General features: G+C 47.8%; 1 protein-coding gene across 2 annotated transcripts in view; it reads right to left on the bottom strand.

Annotated features, from left to right (window-relative positions):
* Window positions 1–5,320, bottom strand: part of BRINP3 (BMP/retinoic acid inducible neural specific 3) — a 170,180-nt gene extending 164,860 nt beyond the window's left edge. Inside the window, exon 1 of one of the 2 annotated variants that reach the window (XM_059677811.1) lies at window positions 5,077–5,320. The gene's annotated coding sequence lies outside the window, so the exon portion shown is untranslated. Of the gene's footprint in view, window positions 1–2,130; window positions 2,216–5,076 lie in introns of those variants that run through there. The other variant, XM_059677812.1, reaches the window with a different exon arrangement.
* Between the last annotated feature and the right edge of the window lie 4,130 nt (window positions 5,321–9,450).

Here is a 9,450-nt window from a genome sequence, read left to right on the forward strand (position 1 = left end):
CTTGACCGGATTCGAACCTGGGACCTTCCAGTCCGCAGGCCGACGCTCTATCCACTGAGCCAAACCGGTTTCGGCCTCACTCTACTTCTCATAATAACCCACTACTAGGAAGCAAAGAGAAAAATGTTAACAATCTTCAAAGAGTACCTCAGTAATCATAAGTCATCATCATATCCAAATACTTTGGAGATGTTTTTAAATAAAAGATAAATTTGTGCTAAACTTGCACAGATTGGTATTACATTTATGTTTGTGTCTGAACTTTTAATACCAATATCCAATTTTCTAAATTACTAAAATTTTAGACACTTATTCTAGTCAGTAAGTGATCATTCTAGGGATAATATGAAAAAAAAAATAACAGGAAATATAGGAAGCTGGACCATCAAAATTTTGAAGTCCCACTAGTTGAGTTCTTTGCACTTGCAGAGAGAAACATACAGGGCAATCTTCTGAAAAGAGATTCCATTTTTATTCACAGAACATACACGCCTAGGAGTAAGGCTAATTTGCATGTGTGTACATAATACATACACATGTGCTTACACACACACTCTTGAATAAGAGTTCCAATGGTTTCTTCCAACTTAGGTTTCAGTTACTTAACTGTAATATACCAATAATTTTGCATAAAGAAATCAAGATATCCTGTATTTGATAAAAATGTACATTGCCATTATAGAGTTGAGTTTATTAAAAGAAAATATCTCATGAGAAGGAGTCACATGTTATCTGATTAAGTGATAAATGAAATCAATCAAATATAATATCTTGTCCATTTCATTTGGAAAGTATGATTAAAGCGGTGTAGGTTTAAAATAAGTCCCTTCTCCACCCACCCAAAAATGGAGATACACAAACATAGACACACACACACATACACACACACTCACTATAATACAATTCCAGAGGCTAAATGCAAAGGAATTGAGGAATTGGATTTCATTGATAAATTGCTTTCTCCAGGGAAGAAGAAACTACCTCTTGGGTCAAACTAACAAACAAAAAGCACTAAAACTTTGCAATTTTATGACCCAAAGTTGCAATTATCTCTCATATTTCCTCAAGATGTTATCGGTGAGCCTTATAAGCAGAAAATTTATTGATCAAGCATCTATGTCAATAAATGTAAGCACTAAACATATTCCCAGAGAAACTCTTAAAGAATACAATTTCTTCAAGAATAGAAAGTGTTATAGATAAAAGGAATAATTGTAGGATTATGTCTTATTAATATTTTTGGCTTCAGAGTGTGGGGACTCCAGAATCCTTCAATGTGTAAGCACAATGTAACAAAACAATATCCATAATAATAGCAAAACTTACTAAAACATTCAAAATTTGTTTGGTCATTTTAATTGACTTTCTTTTTGGATATGATATCAACTGGCTGCTGAAATGATACACCTACAAAACCTGGAATTTAAAAAAAGCTTTATTTATGGGAGATTTGGCATTATTTTAAAAATTTGTTCAGATTTCACTTTTCAGTTTCCAAATGGATTCCTGAGCCCAAAGATGTTTACACTGGGGTCAGATATAACATTGCCACAGGGCAAACAAACTCTTCTCATCCTATTTGACAACCCAACCAACCCCACTTCCAGAATTTTTTAAATTAAAAAAATAATAACATAACATATTCACTCCCATGAAGTAGTCAGAATTAAACTACTAGTTCCAGAGGCCCTTGATAGTTCTCCAAGCATCCTTTATGTGTTAAGGTCTGTGACCTTAACCACAAGCACTGTTTTCAGGCACTTCCGGTTCTTTCATCCTGCAATTCTTCATTGGAGTTAGGCATCCCTCCCTCTAACTCTCTATCATCACCCCCTCCCCATTTTTTCTCCTCTCACCTTGGCCCAGTTTACGATTTTCATAACATGCTTAAATATCTCAATGCATGCCAGGTGAACATTTAAATGACTGCATGCACGCGAAACACGTACATGGAGTTCAGACAGTTCCTGGATGTGAATACGACCACCAAGTTATGCATCATTGCAGAACCATCTGAAAATGCACAGACTGTATTCCATCGCTCAAAGCAGAGAAAAAAAAAATGATCACCGGATGGGTCAGGCACAGGTTCTGTGGTTGTCAAGAAAAATGTAGGCAAAGGGTCCTTACCTGCTTCACTGCATGAGGACAGACACATCTATAAGCCACACCAAGGAGCAAGTCCCCCAGCCCTAGCTCATCCGCCTTCCTTCCCAGCTGTGCCCGTGCTACACCCTGGCGCTGTCCTCTTGGCTTACAGACACTGGAGTGGCTAGAATATGTACAAGCACTAGGAGGGCTCTTTGCAACCCTGGCCACCTCCTCTTCCCCAGCCTCCGGTGGGCGGCTCACAGGGCTGGAACCAGGCACCTCATCTCCAGAGGCAGAGCCCCCAGCTTTGCCCAGCAGGGTTCCCGCTAGGAGGTGGTCCCTGCTCTACAAGGCTGCCCGCGTTCTCGACCTGGTTGGTGCAAAGTAAAATGGTCTCTGCTTCAACTCTGGGCGACCAGGAGGCCAGCCATCGGAGCTGGAAACTCCGAGCCACCGCTTGGATGCCGAACTGGAGATGCCCAGCGGCCAGAGAGCGCCACCCCCTCTGGGCTGGACACTGAGAAGGCGCCAGTCCCAGCTGCCCCCGCCTCCCACGCCCCCCCAGGAGAGGGGAAACATACACATAAAATCCCAACCGGAAAGCGGGCAGCATGCAATGCCTCCCACCCCTCACTCCTGGCCTTGAACTTCAACCTCACAGCCCAAGCTCCAGCTGCAAGTTGAAATCAACTCCCCCATCCCACCGCCCAGCAGGTCCCTGCCTGTTAGAGAAGGGGAGGGGGGAGGAGGGGGAGGGGGTCATCAACACTTGAAGCCGGAGCCTGAGAAGTCACTTAGTCCCCCCAAAACCCAGCTGATGCCTCCCATGGGAGGCAGGTGGCGACTGGGGTTCCACCAGGCAGGCAGAGGCTGAGCGCCCTTAGGGCAGCTCATTAACAATTAACTCATTCATTAACAGGGGAGCAGAAGGCGTTGTTAAGAGATGCTCCAGCCCCAAGCCTGCCCTCCGGCACAGCAAAGAGGATTTGGCTCCGGTGCGGCCGGAGGGAGGCTGGGAAGGGAGCATTCAGCCGGGTTGACCCCAACCCCCCTCCTGGTGCGCCCCTGGCTCCGGGGCTGCCCATGCCCACAGCGGGCGGCCACCGATCGCCGCAGGGCTGAGGGCACAGACTGTGCCAGCCGGTCCCCGTGCCCCGCACAGTCCCTCCCGGCGCGGGTCCCTCCCACACCCCGCACCGAGCCCAGGGCCAGCGGGTCACCCGGGCACCTGGTCCCCCGCGTTCCCTGCGCCCAGGTGGCTCCGGCGACTCCGGGAGCTGCGGAGAGCCCGCGGGCAGGGTCGCCTGTTGCTAGTCTGGTTAAATAAAGCGTCTTAGGCTGCGGGAGCTTCTGAGCTTCTGCGGTGCGCATCCCCCCTCCCCAAGCCTGAGAGTCAGGGTACAATCTGGCCAAGCGCACTCACCTAAACCCAGACGCCTGAGTCTTTCGGGGGGAGACCAGCTGGAGAAGAGAAGGTCTGGCTGCGCTGAAAGTTGGGGCTCCCTCCCTCCACCCTTGCGCATCACAGCGGAGCTCCGAGGGGGAGGCTGGATGTAGTGAATTAGGCTCAACCCTGGCTTCTCCAACTGAAGTCACAGACGCCCCTGGCACTTGTCAGGCGGGGCAAACAGACAGGGAGAGAGACTAGGTGGAAACTGGGGGCGGGTGGGGGCGCCTCAGGGTGCGGATCAGTCCCAGCCCGGCTCGCTGGGGGAACCCAGGGGGGAAGCCCTTGGAGCCAGAGCCTGGGGGATGGGCTGGGCTGCAGCAGGAGCACTTAGGTGTGGGGGCTGAAAGGGCTTTCACATTCAAAAAACATGACTTGGGTTGTCCAGTCAGCCACTGGTGAGAGGGGAATAGTTCTTTCTGAGAATTTTTTTTTTTAATAGGAAAAGGAAGAAGGAAAGAAAGAGAAAAAAATCTTGAATAATAGGCTCTCAGCTCCATCCACCCCAATGAAGAGAAATGTTGCAGAAACTTGTTCTTATGGGGCTGGAGGAAGGGGTTTTGGGGGGGGGGGATCAGAGAAGGCCCCTAAACCTCAGTGTTCATCAGCAAGTACTGATGCATGCAGGGGTGGTATTTAATGATAGTCAGAACTGTCAGCTAAGCCCACCAAAGAAAAGGAAAGGAAAACACGCGCTGACATAGGAACATACTTGTTTAAAAAATGAGCCTGGGGGTGGAACAAGTGTGGAGGGAGGCAATGACATTTTTCACGTAAAGTCTGTCCCTGATTTTCAATGTCTTAGAACCAAGATCATCAACGCGCTCTGTGCACAGCGCTCTCCCTCTGAAATGAGCACTCCGGGTCCAGTGAACCATCCCCCGGCTGCATTCACAGAATCGGAAAGGGCGGCGGGATGGGAGGACAGTGCCCGGAATACGTGTCCATGTGTGATGTGGAATGTTGTGAGGAACACACCAATGAGGCACTGAAAACCCATGCTCCTTCCCATGCAGAGACTTCAGTGCCCTGCAAACCCCACAGACACACACTTTGCACGCCCCCCCCCCCCGCCCCCAGTCAGGTAACTGGCTGCAATGAACACATACTGACATGAACAATCCTCTAATGACAGGGGACCAGTCATCTCTCCCAGACCTTGCGACTGTCAGAAGGTCTCTCTTAGGCTCACTCTTAGAGACGCATAAAATGTAACCTTGCAAATGGTATGAGAATGTGTGCCCAGGAGCCTTGATGGGAGGTGGAGAGGGATGGTTAAGGTTTCCTACAGCCTGTAATATAAATGAGGGAGGGCCGAAATAAATACAGAGTGCAGAAGATGATGGGGTGGTTCGCTACATGGGCTGTATCTTAGCACAGCAGCAACTAACACAGTTAAGGAAACACGGTCACATACATCTCTGAGTTCTGAAAGTCACAAAAATGCGTTTAACGATGGCACTTCTTTACACAAACATGGCTTATTAAAAATCACAGCAGCAGTAGGTCTCTAATAATGCGTAAAGAGGAGGACTTACCAGAGGAAATCGCCGGAAGCACGATGACAGGGAGAACAAATATCTCCAGAATTCACACAGACATTCCATGATCTCCCGAAGCAAGGTACAGTGAGGAGCTGCAGGCTGGTGGAACTTTGAAATAATCAGCGCTTCCAGATGGCATGTAACCAGGTCAAAACCCGTTACCGGAGAGCCAAGAACCCCCAAGGAAGGGGAGCAAAATGTGGAGGAGGTGCCTTTTAGGGGTTTTTTTTTGGGGGGGGGAGCGGTGGTGGTGGAAAGGGGCTTCTAATGGGATGCTCTTTAGGCAGCCAAAATGAAAATTCACAGACTCCACCTCCCACAGAGTGGAGAAAAACAGAAGCCCTGCAACCCCAGAGAACAGGAGCTGGAATGCAGGGAAATCTAGGAAAGAGGCGTCAAAAGCTGTGCTGAAGACGAGGAGCTAGAGAGAAAACTAGTGAGCGAGGCTGTAGGCATCCGGGTAGAGAGAGCAGCAAGAGTGACTGAGGCTGCTGGGAAGGATCCAATGAGAATGCGAGAGGGCACTGCCTCGGAAATCCTGCTCTGAGCTCCCCTCTCTCAGGGCTCTAAGAGTTACCTGCGACGGGAGTCTCATGATTAGGATTAATCCTCTTCCACCAGCACATTTCCCTAGGATTTCCCTTGAACCCTCCCAGACCCAGCAACTGTGGGAAGCGTAGTATAGAAGCCCAGCACGGCCACTCTCTCCCTCCTCCCTGCCCCCCCCCATCCCCACCCCACATGAGCCACTGTGATCACTTTAGCATGACCAGATCCTCAGCATTTGGGGGGAGGGGGTGTCGAAGGGCTGAAGATGCCGCTGAGGCCGAGTGCAGTCAGGGGCGCTGCGCCCGAGGCTCAGGGAAGGGGACCCCCACTTGGTGGATAGAAGCGCAGGGGCTGCAGCGCTGGCGGCTGCTGCGGCGGCGGGAGCTCTCCGAGGTCCTGATTTCACGGCGAACCCTGCAGCCCGAGACTCAGAGCCATTGACTGGCATCTGAAAGCTCAGCACCAGATTGATTGAGAAGCGAGAGCTTTGGAGGTCGTGGGGCCCGTCCCCCGGGAGCAGGTGGCAGGCGGCGAGGTGAGCCTCCCGCGGCCCCTCTGATTCCCGCACGGTCACCGGGGGAGAGCGCGCTGGGAATGGCCGGGCGGCAGGACGCATTCTTTTGCCATTTTCGCATCCCCGCTCCCCACCCTGCAGGAACGGAACGCTGGCCTGCCTGCTCGGTCGGTAAGATCCTGATTCCTGCTCCCCTTCCCTCCCCACGGCCCCATCCCTTCTCCAAACCCAAATCCCAAGTGTCTCTCTCCCCCTCCCTCTCTATTCGGGACCTTCCTTTCCTTTCCTCTTTGAAACCTACGTCCCTTACGGCATTGCTTGTGGGGCTGAGGGTGCTGATCCTCCCGGTGGGGGGATTTGTGTTTGGGCTGTGAAATGGGCCCCCCTGGCCACCCCGGACCCTCCTGGGGGACCATCCCTCTCTCCCTCCCTGGGCTCACCCTGGGAGCCACGATGGGCATAAAGAGCACCTGGGGAGTCTTTTGCCCTCCGCTCTGTTTTCCTCTGGACCCCCGCGAGAGGAGGGGAAGGTTGAGTGGAAATTGATTTCTCGCACAGACTGAGGCAGCGAATGATAGAGGGAATCGACGTTTGGCCGGGATGAAAGCGTTCTTGGTAAGTCGTCTTATTTTCCGGGGCTGAAGAGGCAACAGCGTGGCCTCTCGCCGCCCCATCCCCCACTTCATTCATTCATCTGCCTGCTGAGCTCGGGTAAATCGAGATCTGGGCTGCTTTTCCTCCTTCCCAGGAGAGCCGGCGTTTGGAAGGGGGATTGGAGTCAGGGGCTTTCAAGGGGCGACATGGGGGTGTTCAGGCCCCTCCTTTCCTACATTCAAAACCGAAACACAGGTCCAGCGGGTCCTTGCTTACTCGCTAGAGGGATAGTGAAACGTCTCCCTTATTTCTTACGAATTCTCATTCTTTTCTGAAAATAAAGCGTGTCTGGTAGTAGCCCATGTCTGTGCTTTTGGTGCACCTTGGCCACGTTCTAAAATGGAATATTCTTGCAGTTCCAGAAACGAGAATCTATACAGTGTCCCCCCAAAATGTATACACACACTTTAACAGCTGACAGGTCAATTTTAGAAAATGAACTGTATTTTAATAAACACTGCCTTTATAATTATTCAAAGTGTGTGTGTATACATTCACTTCTGGATGGATATATATATATATATATATATATATATATATATATATATATATATGATGTTGCTATAGCTTAAACTTACTTGGATATTTATATATATATATCCAAGTAAGTTTAAGCTATAGCAACATCCTATTGATGCGTGCCTCTTTTCATTTATTTATTTTTAAATATATTTTTATTGATTTCAGAGAGGAAAGGAGAGGGAGACAGAAACATCAATGATGAGAGAGAATACTTGATTGGCTGCCTCTGGCACGCCCCCTACTGGGGAATAGAGCCCAAAACCCAGGCATGTGCCCTGACTGGGAATGGAACTGTGACCTCCTGGTTCATAGGTCCATGCTCAACCACTGGGCCACACCTGCAGGGCGTTTGTGCATCCTGATTCAAGTTCTTACACAAATCTGTAGCCTCCAAAACAGTGACTTGCATGTGGTGATGAGGCCTGTAATTCATAAGGCTCTCTGGTTTCCACGAGTCTTTAGCGCTCCGGCCTGTGCACACCCGTCATGTGAAGAGCTGGATTGGTGTGTCAGTGGGACGAGCCCAACAGCTCTTGCTAGTGCTTACCTATGAGGCACCAAGTACAGAAGAACAAATCTTGCAAATTGAATGAACTTGGTTTTCAAGCGCCAGCAGACCATTTTGGATAGGGACAATGAATTTATACCTAATGCAAACAAGATGGCCTTAAATATCAGATATTGAAATACCATTGATTAGAATAGACTTCATTTCAGATAATCATTGTTCTAGAAATCAGTATTATAAAATCCCAGGAGATAGCTAAATGGCATATTACAACAGCAAGGTAACCATGCATGCAAATATCTACCATCATTATTATTATCATCACCATTGGAGGGGAGGGGGTTGCCAAGCCTGCTTGTCTTAGTAGTTGAGCATAGACCTATGAACCAGGAGGTCACAGTTTGATTCCTGGGGTTCCTGGTCAGGACACATGCCTGGGTTGTGGGCTCAATCTCCAGTGTGGTGCATGCAGGAGGCAGCCAATCAATGATTCTCTCTCCTCATTGATATTTCTATCTCTCTCTCCCTCTCCCTTCCTCTCTGAAATCAATAAAAATATATTAAGAAAAAAATTGGGGAGGGAGACATTCAGTAAGGACATTTTTGTATAACTTTTTTTTTCTTTCTCTCCTTAGGCTATATTCCAGCCCTAATGGTGTCACAATGCAAAAATTTTTCTTCAGTCATCTCATTTTACCAAAAGGATGATTTCTGTATATGTCTGTGTTTTATGGAGACTGTGTCTAGCTGGAGGATCTGAGATCAGCATAAGAAGGATGAATATCCTAAATTACACCCACTACAAATACAACCAAACAGTGTTAACATAGAGAACATACTTTTCATATAAGACCTCAATGTGTTGTCTAAACCTATTTGCCTAATTTGCTATTCAAAAAATGCAACTGTTTGATGATGTAGATTACAAAACATATGATCAGATTAAAATTTTATATCAAATAAATGGGAGGTTGCTGTTCTTTAAAATACTTGGAGAGGAAACAATAAGATGCAGGGTAAAAAAATAATTTTGTGTCCTATGGTTTCTTAGATTTAAAACAGTTTATAATACTGAACATTTATTAGATAACTAGAGGCCTGATGCATGAAATTCGTGCAAGGGCCTTGGCCCTGGCCCCCGCCTGCCACTGCTGCCACTGGGGACCTCTGCCATGGCCCCTGCCCGCTGTGGCTTTTTCCAGAAGGAAGGAAGTCCGCAAGGACATGTGGTCTAATTAGCATATTACCCTTTTATTATTATAGATTTAAGTATGTGAGCATCAGATGGTTCCATTTGATGGACTTCAAAAAGGAGCCATGGGCTTTATATCCCCTGGCTGGCTCTTACCTTAGGTATAAATTTGGTTGGTACTTAGAACTTTCTCAGAAATTACACAGTTTAATTTTACATGGAACAGATCTTCTCCTGGATTACCTCAGTGCACATCTGTGGTTGGTATTTTAGCACACTTTGCATTACCCTGGTTCCTTGTTCTTTTAAGTGTAAGCATAACATCTAATGTATTTCATACGTAGTAATCCATTAAAATCTCTAAATGAATCAACATTCAAAGTAAGATGATTAATTAAACTCTGACTTATGTCTGAAACCACACACATT

The sequence above is a fragment of the Myotis daubentonii genome, chromosome 20 (assembly GCF_963259705.1).
Source record: "Myotis daubentonii chromosome 20, mMyoDau2.1, whole genome shotgun sequence".
NCBI classification, from domain to species: domain Eukaryota; kingdom Metazoa; phylum Chordata; class Mammalia; order Chiroptera; family Vespertilionidae; genus Myotis; species Myotis daubentonii.